We start from the raw sequence: 17187 nt of genomic DNA on the forward strand, positions 1-17187 counted from the left end.
AATCTATGTGGATGAAGTTTGTGGATTATTTAAGCTTGCAGGTATGCTCGAGGATGTTATCAAGAAGAAGGTATTCCCTTTATCTTTGAAGGTAAAGGCATTGCCATGGTTTAGGCTATGTGATGATATGGGATCATGGAACTACAACCGATTGACATTAGAATTTCATCAGAAGTTTTATCCTATGTATCTTGTTCATTGTGATCATAATTATATATATATAATTTTTGGCCTCGCGAATGATAAAGCATCGCTCAAGCTTGGGGGAGGCTTAAGTCAATGTTATATTCATACCCCAATCATGAGATCTCAATAGAAATTATTATTCAAAAATTTATGCTCGGCTTTCTCTCGATAATCGCTCCATGCTTGATACTTCTTGTACTCGTTCTTTTATGATGAAGACTATTGAATTCAAATGGGATTTATTGGAAAGAATTAAATGCAACTATGAAGATTGGGATCTCGACGAAGGTATGGAGTCAGGTATAACACCTAAGTTTGATTGTGTTAAATCTTTTACGGATACCGATGCTTTTCGTGAATTTAGCACTAAATATGGACTTGACTCTGAGATAGTAGCTTCTTTCTGTGAATCCTTTGCTACTCATGTTGATCTCCCTAAGGAGAAGTGGTTTAAATATAATCCTCCCATTGAAGTAAAAGTAGTTAAACCTATTAAAGTTGAAGAAAATACTATCACTTATAATGATCATGTTGTTCCTACTGCTTATATTGAGAAACCACCTTTCCCTGTTAGAATAAAGGATCATGCTAAAGCTTCAACTGTGGTTCCTAAGAGTAATACTAGAACACCTACTCCCTCTGAGAAAATTAAAGTTGAACCTAGTGTTTCTATGGTTAAAGATCTCTTGGCCAATAATATTGATGGGCATGTTATTTAATTCTGTGATGAAGCTGCTAGAATTGCTAGACCCGATACTAAAAATAAGCATAGACCTGTTGTAGGCATGCCTGTTATTTCTCTTAAAATAGGAGATCATTGCTATCATGGCTTATGTGATATGGGTGCTAGTGCAAGTGCAATACTCCATTCCTTATATAATGAAATTATGCATGATATTGCACCTGCTGAGATAGAGGAAATTGATGTTACAATTAAGCTTGCCAACAGAGACACTATTTCACCAGTTGGGATAGTTAGAGATGTTGAAGTCTTGTGTGGGGAAGTTAAATATCTTGCTGATTTTCTTGTTCTTGGTTCCCCACAAGATAACTTTTGTCCCATTATATTTGGTAGACCCTTCTTGAATACTGTTAATGCTAAGATAGATTGCAATAAGGATATTGTTTCTATTGGTTTAGGGGATATGTCTCATGAATTTAATTTTGCTAAATTTCGTAGACAACCCCATGATAAAGAATTGCCTAGTAAAGATGAACTTATTGGTCTTGCTTCTATTTTCGTGCCTCCTAATGATCCTTTAGAACAATATTTGCTAGACCATGACAATGATATGTTTATGAATGAAAGAAGGGAAATAGATGAAGTATTATTTAAACATGGACCTATTTTGAAACACAACTTGCCCGTTGAAATCCTAGGGGATCCTCCCCCACCCATGGGTGATCCCGTGTTTGAGCTTAAACCATTACGTGATACTCTTAAATATGCTTATCTTGACGAGAACGAGATATATCCTGTTATTATTAGTGCTAACCTTTTAGAGCATGAGGAAAAGAAATTATTGAAAACTCTGAAGAAGCATCGTGCTGCTATTGGATATACTCTTGATGATCTTAAGGGCATTAGTCCCACTTTATGCCAGCAAAAAATAAAATTGGAGAAAGATGCGAAACCGGTTGTTGATCACCAACGACGGTTAAATCCTAAGATAAAAGAAGTGGTAAGAAAAGAAATACTAAAGCTTCTGGAGGCAGGTATAATTTATCCCGTTGCTGATAGTCAGTGGGCAAGTCTTGTCCATTATGTCCATAAGAAGGGAGGTATTGATGACCCACAAGTATAGGGGATCTATCGTAGTCCTTTCGATAAGTAAGAGTGTCGAACCCAACGAGGAGCAGAAGGAAATGATAAGAGGTTTTCAGCAAGGTATTCTCTGCAAGTACTGAAATAAGTGGTAACAGATAGTTTTGTGATAAGATAAATTGTAATGAGGAACAAGTAACAAAAGTAAATAAAGTGCATCAAGGTGGCCCAATCCTTTTTTGTAGCAAAGGACAAGCCGGAACAAACTCTTATAATAGGAAAAGCTCTCTCGAGGACACATGGGAATATCGTCAAGCTAGTTTTCATCACGTTCATATGATTCGCGTTCGATACTTTGATAATTTGATATGAGGGTGGACCGGTGCTTGGGTGCTATTCTTACTTGAACAAGCATCCTACTTATGATTAACCTCTATTGCAAGCATCCGCAACTACAACAAAAGTATTAAGGTAAACCTAACCATAGCATGAAACATATGGATCCAAATCAACCCCTTACGAAGCAACGCAAAAACTACGGTTTAAGCTTCTGTCACTCTAGCAACCCATCATCTACTTATTACTTCCCAATGCCTTCCTCTAGGCCCAAATAATGGTGAAGTGTTATGTAGTTGATGTTCACATAACACCACTAGAGGAAAGACAACATACATCTCATCAAAATATCGAACGAATACCAAATACACATGACTACTTATAGAAAGACTTCTCCCATGTCCTGAAGAACAAACGTAACTACTCACAAATAATATTCATGTTCATAATCAGAGGGGTATTAATATGCATAAAGGATCTGAACATATGATCTTCCACCGAATAAACCAACTAGCATCAACTACAAGGAGTAATCAACACTACTAGCAACCTACTAGCACCAATCCCGGACTTTGAGAGAAGAATTGGATACAAGAGATGAACTAGGGTTTGGAGATGAAATGGTGTTGGTGAAGATGTTGTTGGAGATTTCCCTCTCCCGATGAGAGGAGCGTTGGTGATGACGATGGTGATGATTTCCCCCTCCCGGAGGGAACTATCCCCAGCAGAACAGCTCTGCCGGAGCTCTAGATTGGTTCCGCCAAAGTTCCGCCTCGTGGCGGTGGAGTCTCGTCCCGAAAAGTTCCTTCTGATTTTTTGCTCATCGAAAGACTTCATATAGGAGAAGATGGACGTCGAAGAGCCACCAGGGGGCCCACAAGGTAGGGGGCACACCCTAGGGGGGGCGCCCCCCACCCTCATGAGCAGGGTGTGGGCCCCCTGGCCTTCATCTTTGGCGTGGATTTTTCTTTATTTATTTTAAGATGTTCCGTGGAGTTTCAGGACTTTTGGAGTTGCGCAGAATATGTGTCTAATATTTGCTCCTTTTCCAGCCCAGAATTCCAGCTACCGGCATTCTCCCTCCTTATGTAAACCTTGTAAAATAAGAGAGAATAGCCATAAGTATTGTGACATAAAGTGAAATAACAGTCCATAATGCAATAAATATCGATATAAAAGCATGATGTAAAATGGACGTATCAGGTATCACTGTTGTTCCTAATGATAAAGATGAATTGATCCCACAAAGAATTGTTACAGGTTATAGAATGGTAATTGATTTCCACAAATTAAATAAATCTACTAAAAAGGATCATTACCCTTTACCTTTTATTGATCAAATGCGAGAAAGATTATCCAAACATACACATTTTTTGCTTTCTAGATGGTTATTCTGGTTTCTCCCAAATACCTGTGTCAAAAGAGGATCAAGAAAAGACAACTTTTACTTGCCCTTTCGGTACCTTTTCTTATAGACATATGCCTTTTGGTTTATGCAATGCACCTGCTACCTTTCAAAGATGTATGACTGCTATATTCTCTGACTTTTGTGAAAAGATTGTTGAGGTATTCATGGATGATTTTTCTGTATACAGAACTTCTTTTGATGATTGCTTAAGCAACCTTGATCGAGTTTTGCCGAGATGTGAAGAAACTAATCTTGTCTTGAATTGGGGCAAGTTCCACTTTATGGTTAATGAAGGTATTGTCTTGGGGCATAAAATTTCTAAAAGAGGTATTGAAGTTGGTAAAGCTAAAGTTGATGCTATTGAAAAGATGCCGTGTCCTAAGGACATTAAAGGTATAAGAAGTTTTCTTGGTCATGCCGGTTTTTATAGGAGGTTCATTAAGGACTTCTCTAAAATTTCTAGGCCTCTGACTAATCTCTTACAAAAAGATGTTCCATTTGTCTTTGATGATGATTGTGTAGAAGCATTTGAAATACTTAAGAAAGCTTTGATTTCTGCACCTATTGTTCAGCCTCCTGATTGGAATTTACCATTTGAAATTATGTGTGATGCTAGTGATTATGCTGTAGGGGCTGTTCTAGGGAAAAGAGTTGATAAGAAATTAAATGTTATCCAATATGCTAGTAAAACTCTAGACAGTGCCCAGAGAAATTATGCTACTACTGAAAAAGAATTTTTAGTAGTTGTATTTGCTTGTGATAAGTTTAGACCTTATATTGTTGATTCTAAAGTAACTGTTCACACTGATCATGCTGCTATTAAATATCTTATGGAAAAGAAAGATGCTAAACCTAGACTTATTAGAAGGGTTCTCTTGCTTCAAGAATTTGATTTGCATATCATTGATAGAAAGGGAGCTGAGAACCCCGTTGCAGACAACTTGTCTAGGTTAGAGAATGTTCTTGATGACCCACTACCTATTGATGATAGCTTTCCTGATGAACAATTAGCTATCATAAATACTTCTCATTCTACTCCATGGTATGCTGATTATGCTAATTATGTTGTTGCTAAATTTATACCACCTAGTTTCACATACCAGCAAAAGAAAAATTTCTTCTATGATTTAAGACATTACTTTTGGGATGACCCACACCTTTATAAAGAATAAGTAGATGGTGTTATTAGACATTGTGTACCTGAGCATGAACAGGAACGTATCCTACGCAAGTGTCACTCTGAGGCTTATGGAGGACACCATGCTGGAGATAGAACCGCACATAAGGTATTGCAATCCGGTTTTTATTGGCCTACTCTCTTCAAGGATGTCGGTGTACTAGAGTAGGGGTACCCTATTACCCCGAACTCGTGCACGGGCAGTTGCAGCACCCCGCGGCAAGGCTTGCCGGGTGACTGCCAGGACCCTCCGTGGTTCCCTTGAAGACCATTCAAGAACAAAGTATTCAAATCAAGGCCCCGGCAAGAGGAGCTTGCCGGGAAGGCCAACCAAGGCCCCGGCAAGAGGAGCTTGCCGGGAAGAGACAAGACCCCGGCAAGAGGAGCTTACCGGGAAGGCCACTCAAGACATACCAAGAAAGCTTGCCGCGACGCGCCCCGCGTCCCGGCAAGATCCGGCGAGCGACAAGCTTCCGGACGTGACAAGACGACAGCCGCAGCAAGGAGCTTGCCACGGGAAACCCCCACTTCGTGCCCGCGCTCCAGCTCACCTGCTAACGTGTCGCTCTGGAACTCTCCCGGAGCGCACGTGGCGGGAGGCCGTGCAGCTAGGGGTACGTGGTGGCAAGCAGAGATGAAGAGAAGCCCATCGTGGCGAATGGTGGTGCTCCTAATGGTCACCTTTTGCACTGTTTAGGAGACTCAGACATGCATTTAATGCCTTTGTCCCCTGCCGTCAGAGTTAGGTAGGGCGCACTGTATTCACAGTAGCGGTAGCTGCACCTACCGCATCCTTTTCCTTTTTTACCCCTCTTGTCTACGTTGCCCCCTGTCGGTGACCCCTTGAGTATAAAAGGAGGCCCAAGCGCAACGTAGAGAAGGTTCCGCAGTTCCGGAAGTGGGGAGGGTCGGCCAGTTCGGCTCGTTCTACACCAGGAACACTCTCACGCTCAGTCTGGCAGCGTCCATCGCTCCTGAGCAAGAATCCAATATACACAAACAAGCAGCAGTAGGGTTTTACGCATCCATGCGGCCCGAAGCTGGGTAAAATCCCCCCCCCCCCGCGTGCACTGCCTCGATCCGCTCTTTGTGCGCTCTCCGCCCCCCACCGAACCGAAAGGGGCCCTGTCCCCATAGGTGTTGGCGGGAATCAGCATCGCCCCCGACATCTCTGGCGCGCCAGGTAGGGGGCGTCGAGATCGTGCGAACCCGATCCGGCATGCACGCAAGCTAAATCTTCATCGTCATGGCTCCCAAGGAGCGGGCGAGCAAAAGAATGACGCCAGTGCGGCAACAGAAAAAGCTAAGTCATGCAAAACTTTAGATATTTCCTTACTATATAAGGTTATCCGCCTCAGAGATCTTGTTCTTTGTACGGAAAACCTGTGTGCGGAGGAATCAACTCATAGCTAGTCGCGCCCATATTTTGTTTCGAGTCCGCTCAACAACTTAAGTGAGCTGCTAGCGCCCTTACTTTGCTTCGAGTCCGCTCAGCAACTTAAGTGAGCTGCTAGCGCCCTTACTTTGTTTTGAGTCCGCTCAACAACTTAAGCGAGCTGCAACTAGTTGCGACAAGATTACTTGTCGGTAGCGACCCCGCCAGCAGGCTGCTGAAGTTCCGCACTCGGCGCTCGCGGCAAGGGTGCCTGCACCGGCAAGTTTCCCTAGAAAGCGTAGGGTGGACGTACAAAGAGAGGTTGAACAGGAAGATAGCATCCGCTATTTATTTGATATTTCTGCATAGACCTGTGTGCCGAGGAGCCTTCTCGGGGCTAGTTGTGCTCCATGTTGCCTCGAGTCTGCTCGGCAACTTGTGCGGTTGCGCTAGAACCAAGAAGGTAAACCTTTCCGGGAGGCGTTGTTCCCGAATAGCCGCTAAGGGCCCGTTCCCTCAAGCGCTACTGGCTGGATCGTACGCACCGGAAAGCATTCCAGCAGGCATAGGGAATATGCAGCAAAAGTCGAAATTCGCGAGCAAGTTGAGTGCACTTCGGATGCTAATCACTTGCTATGTTTGAACGCAGTTATGGCCCGGGGGCTGGCAACGCCCTTAGGGCCAATATCTTCGGCATCAAGAACGACGAAGTTCTTCGCCATAAGCCTTTCCGGCAATGAGCTTGCCGGAAGCCGGTGTCAAGAACGACGAAGTTCTTCGCCATAAGCCTTCCCGGCAACGACCTTGCCGGGAGCCGGCGTCAAGAACAACGAAGTTCTTCGCCATAAGCCTTTCCGGCAACGATCTTGCCGGGAGCCGGTGTCAAGAACAACGAAGTTCTTCGCCAAAAGCCTTCCTGGCAACCAGCTTGCCGGAAGCCGGCATCGAGAACGTCAAAGTTCTCTGCTGAAGATAAAAGCCTTCCTGGCAATCAGCTTGCCGGAAGCCGGCGTCGAGAACGTCAAAGTTCTCTGCTGAAGATAAAAGCCTTCCTGGCAATCAGCTTGCCGGAAGCCGGCATCGAGAACGTCAAAGTTCTCTGCTGAAGATAAAAGCCTTCCTGGCAATCAGCTTGCCGGAAGCCGGCATCGAGAACGTCAAAGTTCTCTGCTGAAGATAAAAGCCTTCCTGGCAATCAGCTTGCCGGAAGCCGGCATCGAGAACGTCAAAGTTCTCTGCTGAAGATAAAAGCCTTCCTGGCAATCAGCTTGCCGGAAGCCGGCATCGAGAACGTCAAAGTTCTCTGCTGAAGATAAAAGCCTTCCTGGCAATCAGCTTGCCGGAAGCCGGCGTCGAGAACATCAAAGTTCTCTGCTAAAGATAAAAGCCTTCCTGGCAACCAGCTTGCCGGAAGCCGGCATCGAGAACGACAAAGTTCTCTGCTGGAGATAAGAGCCTTCCCGACAAGCCAGTATCGCCGGGGGCTGTGAGTGCCAAGAATCGTCCACAGCAAACCAGAGTTGCCGAGGGCTGCACTATCAGATAAGTCTTTCATCCCTCATCATGCATCCTCTTATGGACTGGGGAATGCGAAACCACGTTTCTTCCCGGAAACTGCCGTGCTCCCTCGACACTAGGCCTTGGGGCTCGTTCTCGGGAGCCGGCGTCAAGAACAACGAAGTTCTTCGCCATAAGCCTTTCCGGCAACGATCTTGCCGGGAGCCGGTGTCAAGAACAATGAAGTTCTTCGCCAAAAGCCTTCCTGGCAACCAGCTTGCCGGAAGCCGGCATCGAGAACGTCAAAGTTCTCTGCTGAAGATAAAAGCCTTCCTGGCAATCAGCTTGCCGGAAGCCGGCGTCGAGAACGTCAAAGTTCTCTGCTGAAGATAAAAGCCTTCCTGGCAACCAGCTTGCCGGAAGCCGGCATCGAGAACGTCAAAGTTCTCTGCTGAAGATAAAAGCCTTCCTGGCAATCAGCTTGCCGGAAGCCGGCGTCGAGAACGTCAAAGTTCTCTGCTGAAGATAAAAGCCTTCCTGGCAATCAGCTTGCCGGAAGCCGGCATCGAGAACGTCAAAGTTCTCTGCTGAAGATAAAAGCCTTCCTGGCAATCAGCTTGCCGGAAGCCGGCATCGAGAACGTCAAAGTTCTCTGCTGAAGATAAAAGCCTTCCTGGCAATCAGCTTGCCGGAAGCCGGCATCGAGAACGTCAAAGTTCTCTGCTGAAGATAAAAGCCTTCCTGGCAATCAGCTTGCCGGAAGCCGGCATCGAGAACGTCAAAGTTCTCTGCTGAAGATAAAAGCCTTCCTGGCAATCAGCTTGCCGGAAGCCGGCGTCGAGAACATCAAAGTTCTCTGCTAAAGATAAAAGCCTTCCTGGCAACCAGCTTGCCGGAAGCCGGCATCGAGAACGACAAAGTTCTTTGCTGGAGATAAGAGCCTTCCCGACAAGCCAGTATCGCCGGGGGCTGTGAGTGCCAAGAATCGTCCACAGCAAACCAGAGTTGCCGAGGGCTGCACTATCAGATAAGTCTTTCATCCCTCATCATGCATCCTCTTATGGACTGGGGAATGCGAAACCACGTTTCTTCCCGGAAACTGCCGTGCTCCCTCGACACTAGGCCTTGGGGCTCGTTCTCGGGGCCAAGTTTGGTCGTAGTCGCGGCAGCAAAGGGATGAAACGAGGAGACCGCACCCACCTCGTTCCTGCCTCTGTCAAAAGCGTGAGAAAGGTCGAGCGACGTGGGAAGGCGGCAGGGTCTGTTGCCGGGAGATGAAATGTCTGTCCGAGGGATACCAAGGATTTGCTCCTTGGCGTGGGTTTAACTCGCGAGACAAATAACCCGGCAAGCATTCCCCTTTCATTAAAAAAACATCCCACTCAGGTACAGTCCATAGAGGATGAAAAACATGAAAGAGAGGATTACAGATTTTAGATACAGCTAAGGCCCGAAGGCTTACAAATTAAAAAGATAAGATGCCCGTGATCCCTTTCCTGTCCCCCTTTTCAGGAGGCATGTCAAGGAGGCGAAAAGGGCAAAAGGAGTGCCTAGGCGAGCTACGGGTGACAGAAGACACCAAGGGAACATCCCGGGGGCCGTCCGAAGGCTGAACAGCGGCGGCGGCGCCGGAAGCGGGGCTCGAAGACGGGGCGACAGGACGTCAGCACGCTGTCGAGGGCACCACACCCTCGTACTCCGGCTTGACGGCCTTGTCGCCTGCCCTCTTCCCCTTCCGCAGCCTCCCTACGCCAGTCGCCCAAGGAGACGACCCCGGGGAGTTCAAGAAGCCGGCGACGCGGATGATGGAGTCACCGGTGCCGTGCAAGGCGGCGCCCGACGCCTAGTCGGACCCGCTACTCCGCCGCCCGCTGCCCTCGTCGTCGCTGTCGCTCCCCTCCTCGTCGCTCTCGCTCGAGGAGGAGCCTTCGCTGCCGGAGGAGCTGTCCACGCAGCACTTCGCTCGAGTGCCGAAGCACCCGAAGGCCTTGACGGAGAGGAGATCACCCTCCATCAACTTAAAATGGAGGGTAAACCCCTCCGTCAAGCTGTGGATGCGGGCGAACGTCTTCCACCCTCGATCAAGATACATCACATTAGGGGCTCGGAATGCAATGCGGATTTGCGTGCCGCTGATCCCACAGCCCCTCATGTGCAGTCTCAGCGTCTCGGGCGGCTCCACTTCCATCGCGCGTGCAAACGGGGCTGGAAGACGGAGGCGACGACGAGGCGCCCGGTGCAGCCTGACGAAGAACTCGCAAGGGTCGTCCCCTATATGGACCGCAGTGGGGGGAAGAGCCGCCGGCAGAGGTGAAGCTGACGCGCCGCCCCGTCCGCCTCTTCCCCGAGTGCCTCGACCTCGTCCTCGACCTCGTCTGCGACCTCGTCCCCTTCCTCTTCCCCTCAAGACTGGCTCTACCACCACGGGCGCAGAAGAGGAAGAGAGGCGCTGTCTGGCGGCGACCCTTGCCGCCACCGATGAAGGGCCTGGGTTCCCTTTCTCCATGGCAGATGAGAGAAAGGGGAGCAGAAGCTGAAGAAAGGAGAAGATGAGAGAGTGCGGGTTTCCATGCTCCCATCCCGCTCTTTATAAAGGAGCGAGGTGGGGGCTCGGCCGCCCCCCTCAGCGAATCAAGGCACGGGAAGGGCAGGGAGTCGGGGCCAACCCGCTCGCGACGGCCCAGTTTCCCAATCCACCGTCCGTGACCTCAAGCGCATGGGAGCCGCGTGGCGGGGATGCAGAACTAAGGCGACAGATGAGGCGGCATCGCTCCGCCCCGTGAACGCGGGGAGTGGGCGTCCCGAAAACCGCGCACCGGCCCCGTCCAGTAAATGCACCACGCCCTCACACCTACCTCCGTTTAAGGAGGAGGGCGTGAATCGTCCCCATCATCGTGGCCTGACGCATGCTCGCGGGGCTTAGCCCCACGCACGCCACCCACGATCTCTCCCACGACGTCGCGTTTGACGCGTGCTGTTCTGGGCGTGCGCGGTGGGAGCGGAGTTAGATTCGGCGTAACCTAGGCCGCGCATGCCCGTGCACTGCTTTGGGCCTGGCCCAACAGCGCTCGGCACCGTGTATGGCCCAGGCCCGGGGCTCCTGTCGGTGTAGTAGAGTAGGGGTACCCTATTACCCCGAACTCGTGCACGGGCAGTTGCAGCGCCCCGCGGCAAGGCTTGCCGGGTGACCGCCAGGACCCTCTGTGGTTCCCTTGAAGACCATTCAAGAACAAAGTATTCAAATCAAGGCCCCGGCAAGAGGAGCTTGCCGGGAAGGCCAACCAAGGCCCCGGCAAGAGGAGCTTGCCGGGAAGAGACAAGACCCCGGCAAGAGGAGCTTGCCGGGAAGGCCACTCAAGACATACCAAGAAAGCTTGCCGCGACGCGCCCCGCGTCCTGGCAAGATCCGGCGAGCGACAAGCTTCCGGACGCGACAAGACGACAGCCGCGGCAAGGAGCTTGCCGCGGGAAACCCCCACTTCGTGCCTGCGCTCTAGCTCACCTGCTAACGTGTCGCTCTGGGACTCTCCCGGAGCGCACGTGGCGGGAGGCCGTGCAGCTAGGGGTACATGGTGGCAAGCGGAGATGAAGAGAAGCCCATCGTGGCGAACGGTGGCGCTCCTAACGGTCACCTTTTGCACTGTTTAGGAGACTCAGACAGGCATTTAATGCCTTTGTCCCCTGCCGTCAGAGTTAGGTAGGGCGCACTGTATTCACAGTAGCGGTAGCTGCACCTACCGCATCCTTTTCCTTTTTTACCCCTCTTGTCTACGTTGCCCCCTGTCAGTGACCCCTTGAGTATAAAAGGAGGCCCAAGCGCAACGTAGAGAAGGTTCCGCAGTTCCGGAAGTGGGGAGGGTCGGCCAGTTCGGCTCGTTCTACACCAGGAACACTCTCACGCCCAGTCTGGCAGCGTCCATCGCTCCTGAGCAAGAATCCAATATACACAAACAAGCAGCAGTAGGGTTTTACGCATCCGTGCGGCCCGAAGCTGGGTAAAATCCCCCCCGCGTGCACTGCCTCGATCCGCTCTTTGTGCGCTCTCCGCCCCCCACCGAACCAAAAGGGGCCCTGTCCCCATAGGTGTTGGCGGGAATCAGCATCGCCCCCGACAAAGGATGCCTGTAAGTTTGTCTTGTCTTGTGATGAATGACAAAGAATTGGTAATATTAGTAGACGTCAAGAAATGCCTATGAATTATTCACTTGTTATTGAACCATTTTATGTTTGGGGCTTTGATTATATGGGACCTTTTCCTTCCTCTAATGGGTATACACATATTTTAGTTGCTGTTGATTACGTTACTAAGTGGGTAGAAGCTATTCCAACTAGTAGTGCTGATCATAACACCTCTATTAAGATCCTTAAAGAAGTTATTTTTCCGAGGTTTGGAGTCCCTAGATACTTAATGACTGATGGTGGTTCACATTTTATTCATGGTGATTTCCGTAAAATTCTTGCTAAGTATGATGTTAATCATAGAATTGCATCTCCTTATCACCCACGGTCTAGTGGTCAAGTAGAATTGAGTAATAGAGAGCTTAAATTAATTTTGCAAAAGACTGTAAATAGATCGAGAAATAATTGGTCCAAGAAACTTGATGATGCATTATGGGCTTATAGAACTGCATATAAAAATCCTATGGGTATGTCTCAGTATAAGATGTAGGTGATTATGTATTATTATACAACTCTCATTTAAGATTTTTTGCAGGCAAACTCCTCTCTAAATGGGAAGGTCCTTATGTCATCGAGGAGGTCTATCATTCCGGTGCCATAAAGATCAACAACTTCTAAGGCATGCTACCTCTTGAGCACTGGTTGGATTTCCCCGAAGAGGAAAGGATGATGCAGCAAAGTAGCGTAAGTATTTCCCTCAGTTTTTGAGAACCAAGGTATCAATCCAGTAGGAGGCTACGCGCGAAGTCCCTAGTACCTGCACAAAACAAATAACTCCTCGCAACCAACGCGATAAGGGGTTGTCAATCCCTTCACGGTCACTTACGAGAGTGAGATCTGATAGATATGATAAGATAATATTTTTGGTATTTTTGTGATAAAGATGCAAAGTAAAATGAAGGCAAAGTAAAAGCAAAGGAAATAACTAAGTATTGGAATATTAATATGATGAAGATAGACCCGGGGGCCATAGGTTTCACTAGTGGCTTCTCTCAAGAGCATAAGTATTCTACAGAAGATGAACGAATTACTGTTGAGCAATTGACAGAAGTGAGCATAGTTATGAGAATATCTAGGTATGATCATGTATATAGGCATCACGTCCGAGACAAGTAGACTGATTCCTACCTGCATCTACTACTATTACTCCACTCATTGACCGCTATCCAGCATGCATCTAGAGTATTAAGTTCATGAAAATAGAGTAATGCCTTAAGCAAGATGACATGACATAGAGGGATAAATTCATGCAATATGATAAAAAAACCCATCTTGTTATCCTCGATGGCAACAATACAATACGTGCCTTGCTGCCCCTACTGTCACTGGGAAAGGACACCGCAAGATTGAACCCAAAGCTAAGCACTTCTCCCATTGCAAGAATGATCAATCTAGTAGGCCAAACCAAACTGATAATTCAAAGAGACTTGCAAAGATAACCAATCATACATAAAAGAATTCACAGAAGATTCAAATATTGTTCATAGATAAACTTGATCATAAACCCACAATTCATCAGTCTCAACAAACACACCGCAAAAAAGATTACATCGAATAGATCTCCACAAGAGAGGGGGAGAACATTGTATTGAGATCCAAAAAGAGAGAAGAAGCCATCTAGCTAATAACTATGGACACGAAGGTCTGAGGTAAACTACTCACACTTCATCGGAGAGGCTATGGTGTTGATGTAGAAGCCCTCCATGATGGATACCCCCTCCGGCGGAGCTCCCGAACAGGCCCCAAGATGGGATCTCGTGGATACAGAAAGTTACGGTGGTGGAATTAGGGTTTTGGCTCCGTATCTGATCATTTTGGAGTACGCCGGTGGAGCAACAGGGGGCCCACGAGGGTGGAGGGCGCGCCTGGGGGGGGGGGGTAGGCGCGCCCCCTACCTCGTGGCCTCCTCCTTTGTTTCTTGACATAGGGTCCAAGTCTCCTGGATCATGTTCGGCGAGAAAATCACGTTCCCGAAGGTTTCATTCCGTTTGGACTCCGTTTGATATTACTTTTCTTCGAAACCCTAAAATAGGCAAAAACAGCAATTCTGGGCTGGGCCTCCGGTTAATAGGTTAGTCCCAAAAATAATATAAAAGTGGAAAATAAAGCCCAATAATGTCCAAAACAGTAGATAATATAGCATGGAGCAATCAAAAATTATAGATACGTTGGAGACGTATCAAGCATCCCCAAGCGTAATTCCTGCTCGTCCTCGAGTAGGTAAATGAGAAAAACAGAATTTTTGATGTGGAATGCTACTAGGCATAATTTTAATGTAATTCTTCTCAATTGTGGCATGAATATTCAGATCCGAAAGATTCAAGATAAAAGTTCATATTGACATAAAAATAATAATATTCAAGCATATTAACAAAGCAATTATGTCCTCTCAAAATAACATGGCCAAAGAAAGTTCATCCCTAGAAAATCATATAGTTTAGTCATGCTCCATTTTTGTCACACAAGAATGCTCTCATCATGCACAACCCCGATGACAAGCCAATCAATTGTTTCATACTTTACTAATCTCAAACCTATAAACTTTCACGCAATATATGAGCGCGAGCCATGGACATAGCACTATGTGTGGAATAGAATATGATGATGAGGGTTATGTGCAGAAGAAAAAAAAGGAGAAAGTCTCACATCAACGAGGCTAATCAATGGGCTATGGAGATGCCCATTGATTGATGTTAATGCAAGGAGTAGGGATTGCCATGCAACGGATGCACTAGAGCTATAAATGTATGAAAGCTCCACAAAAGAAACTAAGTGGGTGTGCATCCAACTTGCTTGCTCATGAAGACTTGGGACACTTGAGGAGGCCCATTGTTGGAATATACAAGCCAAGTTCTATAATAAAAATTCCCACTAGTATATGTAACATCCCAAAATTCTAAATTTTGGAATGTTATAATAAATAGATAGATTTGATTGATTGTTTGATTGATTGTCTGAAAGTGAGTGAATTCAAAACTTTTGAAAGTTAAATGAGAGGGAATAAAAGGACTTTCCCAAACTTTCATATTTGCTTTCTGATCTCCATGAATTCAAAATTATTTTCAAGTACAAAACCCTTGAGCGAAGATGATATGACTTCTTCCATTTAAATTAAATGAAAGGGTATTTGAAAATAACTGAATTTCAATTGGAACTATTTCAATTCATAAACTTCATGCAGCTCAATGATTTTCATGAGATAAGATAAAATGACTTCTTCAAATTATATGAAATATGAGTTGGGAGTTTCAATGGATCAAATTCCAAGTCTTTTGGAATTATTTTTCAATTTGGAGTTATTTGAGTTTTATTCAAATTATTTTTCTCCAAAAATAAAATATATGGAAATTAGGGTAACATGATTCCCTACAACAGAAAATTGGAGAGAAATAAATTTGAGATCATTTTGATATTTTTAAAATGATTTTTATTGGATTTAATTAGACCAGTAGCATTCTTTGATTTATCTGATTTTGTGAGGATTTTATTTGGCATTATAAAAATGTTCATGTTGTAGGAAATATTTTCTATTTTTTTTGATATATTATATGCCTATATAATATTTTCAATTATTTCGTTCTTTTATTTTGATTGTCTGGAAATGTTTTTTTAAAAAAATCCCCGACTGGGCCGGCCCAGCTCCTGCCAGGCCAAGGTGCAGCCCAGCAGCACCGCCCCTCTCCCTCCCGAGTGGGAGACCCACTCAGGCACGCCGCCGCGCCGCCATGGACGCCGTGACCGCCCCGGCCTCTCCATGGCCCCTCGCCCAAGCCGCCCTCTCCTCCCCTCCCCTATAAAGCCGCCGCTGCCCCGGCTTCTCTCTCCTCGCCGCACCGCTTCTCGCCGTGCCGCCGCCGCCACAAATCGCCACCGCGCCGCCGCTAGCTGCTGCCTCCGCGCCGCTGCTCTGCTGCATCGCCGACCACTGCCCGCGCCGCATCGCCGTGCCCCGCGCCGCCTCAGCCGTGCGCCTCGCCATCTCCCCGACGACTGGAGCCGCCCGCCGGAGCCCCGTGCCGCCTCGCTGGAGCTCGCCGGTCTGATCTACCGCTGCCGCCGACCGCCGCTGGTTTTCGGCGAAAAACCGATCGAACCGGTATAACCGCCGTCCGACCCGGTTTTATTTTAAAAGTTTGGTTTAAAAAAAACCCTAGACTAGATCTGTTTTTTTTTGTTTTATTAAACAGCGAACGCCCACTGTTTAGACCTTATAAGCGAATGTTCGCCTTTTAGTCTTTTTCTTTTTCTGTTATTTTCGGCCAGGGCCCATCCGTGAATATTTTCTTTATAGATCAGCCCCTGGTTTTCAAACAATTATAACTTTTTACTCGTTAGTCCAAATTCAACGAAACCAACGCCCACATCTTCGTTATGATCCCCTATATCCGGATAAACAACTTAAACATGTTTTTGAAAAGTTTAAAATTTGAATTAGATCATATTTGAATTCAAACTTCGTTTGATCATAACTTGAGTTTCGTAGCTCCGTTTGAGTTGATTCTTTTTGCAAATCGAAGCTCTTGACCTAAACTTTCTGATAAGGCCAAATTCACATAATTTTGGTACTGTTAGAAATTGTTTTATGTTGCAAGAGTTATTTTCTTAATTTTGACTTTTTCCAAATTGTTTTCTTTGTTCTCTCCGATCTTTGAGTGATTGCTTATGTGTGGTTACTATTGCTTGCTTACGATAGATTGACCGGAGTGTGACGAGTAGAACTATCAAGAGTTATGAGTGCGAATCATCTTCATCAACATTGCAGGCAAGTTCACACTTTGATCATACCTCTTTCATACCCAGTTTTTATTGCATTAGATCAAACCTCATACATTGCATGATTAGGATCTAATTAAATTGTGGGATGGGAAGTAGTTGAGGTAGTACCTATTACCTATTTATTATCAAACCCTTGGGAGTTACTATTACGTTATGCTTACATTGCCATGCTATGCTCGTAGACGTGGATTGGGTTTTGAGAGTATTCATGACAGATGTGAGATTGTTAATTAATGGTTTACTTAAGGTGCAAACTTAAACACACATCTGGGTGGATTGAGGCACTTGGGTATTCCAGGATTGTCTGTCTAGGCACCTGGGTAGACAAGGATTGCCTGTTTTTTTATGGACCGCCACCCAGGCTCAAAGGGATCATGAGATTTTTCATGCTAGAAACTTCCGTGTGCAGCCACAAGCTATTATGGGCTCTAGGATAGCTGACTAAGTTGTGCGAACTCTTACAGTGCTAGACTAGCAGATGTAGGGGA

This window comes from Triticum aestivum, chromosome 2A (genome assembly GCF_018294505.1).
Source record: "Triticum aestivum cultivar Chinese Spring chromosome 2A, IWGSC CS RefSeq v2.1, whole genome shotgun sequence".
NCBI classification, from domain to species: Eukaryota; Viridiplantae; Streptophyta; class Magnoliopsida; order Poales; family Poaceae; genus Triticum; species Triticum aestivum.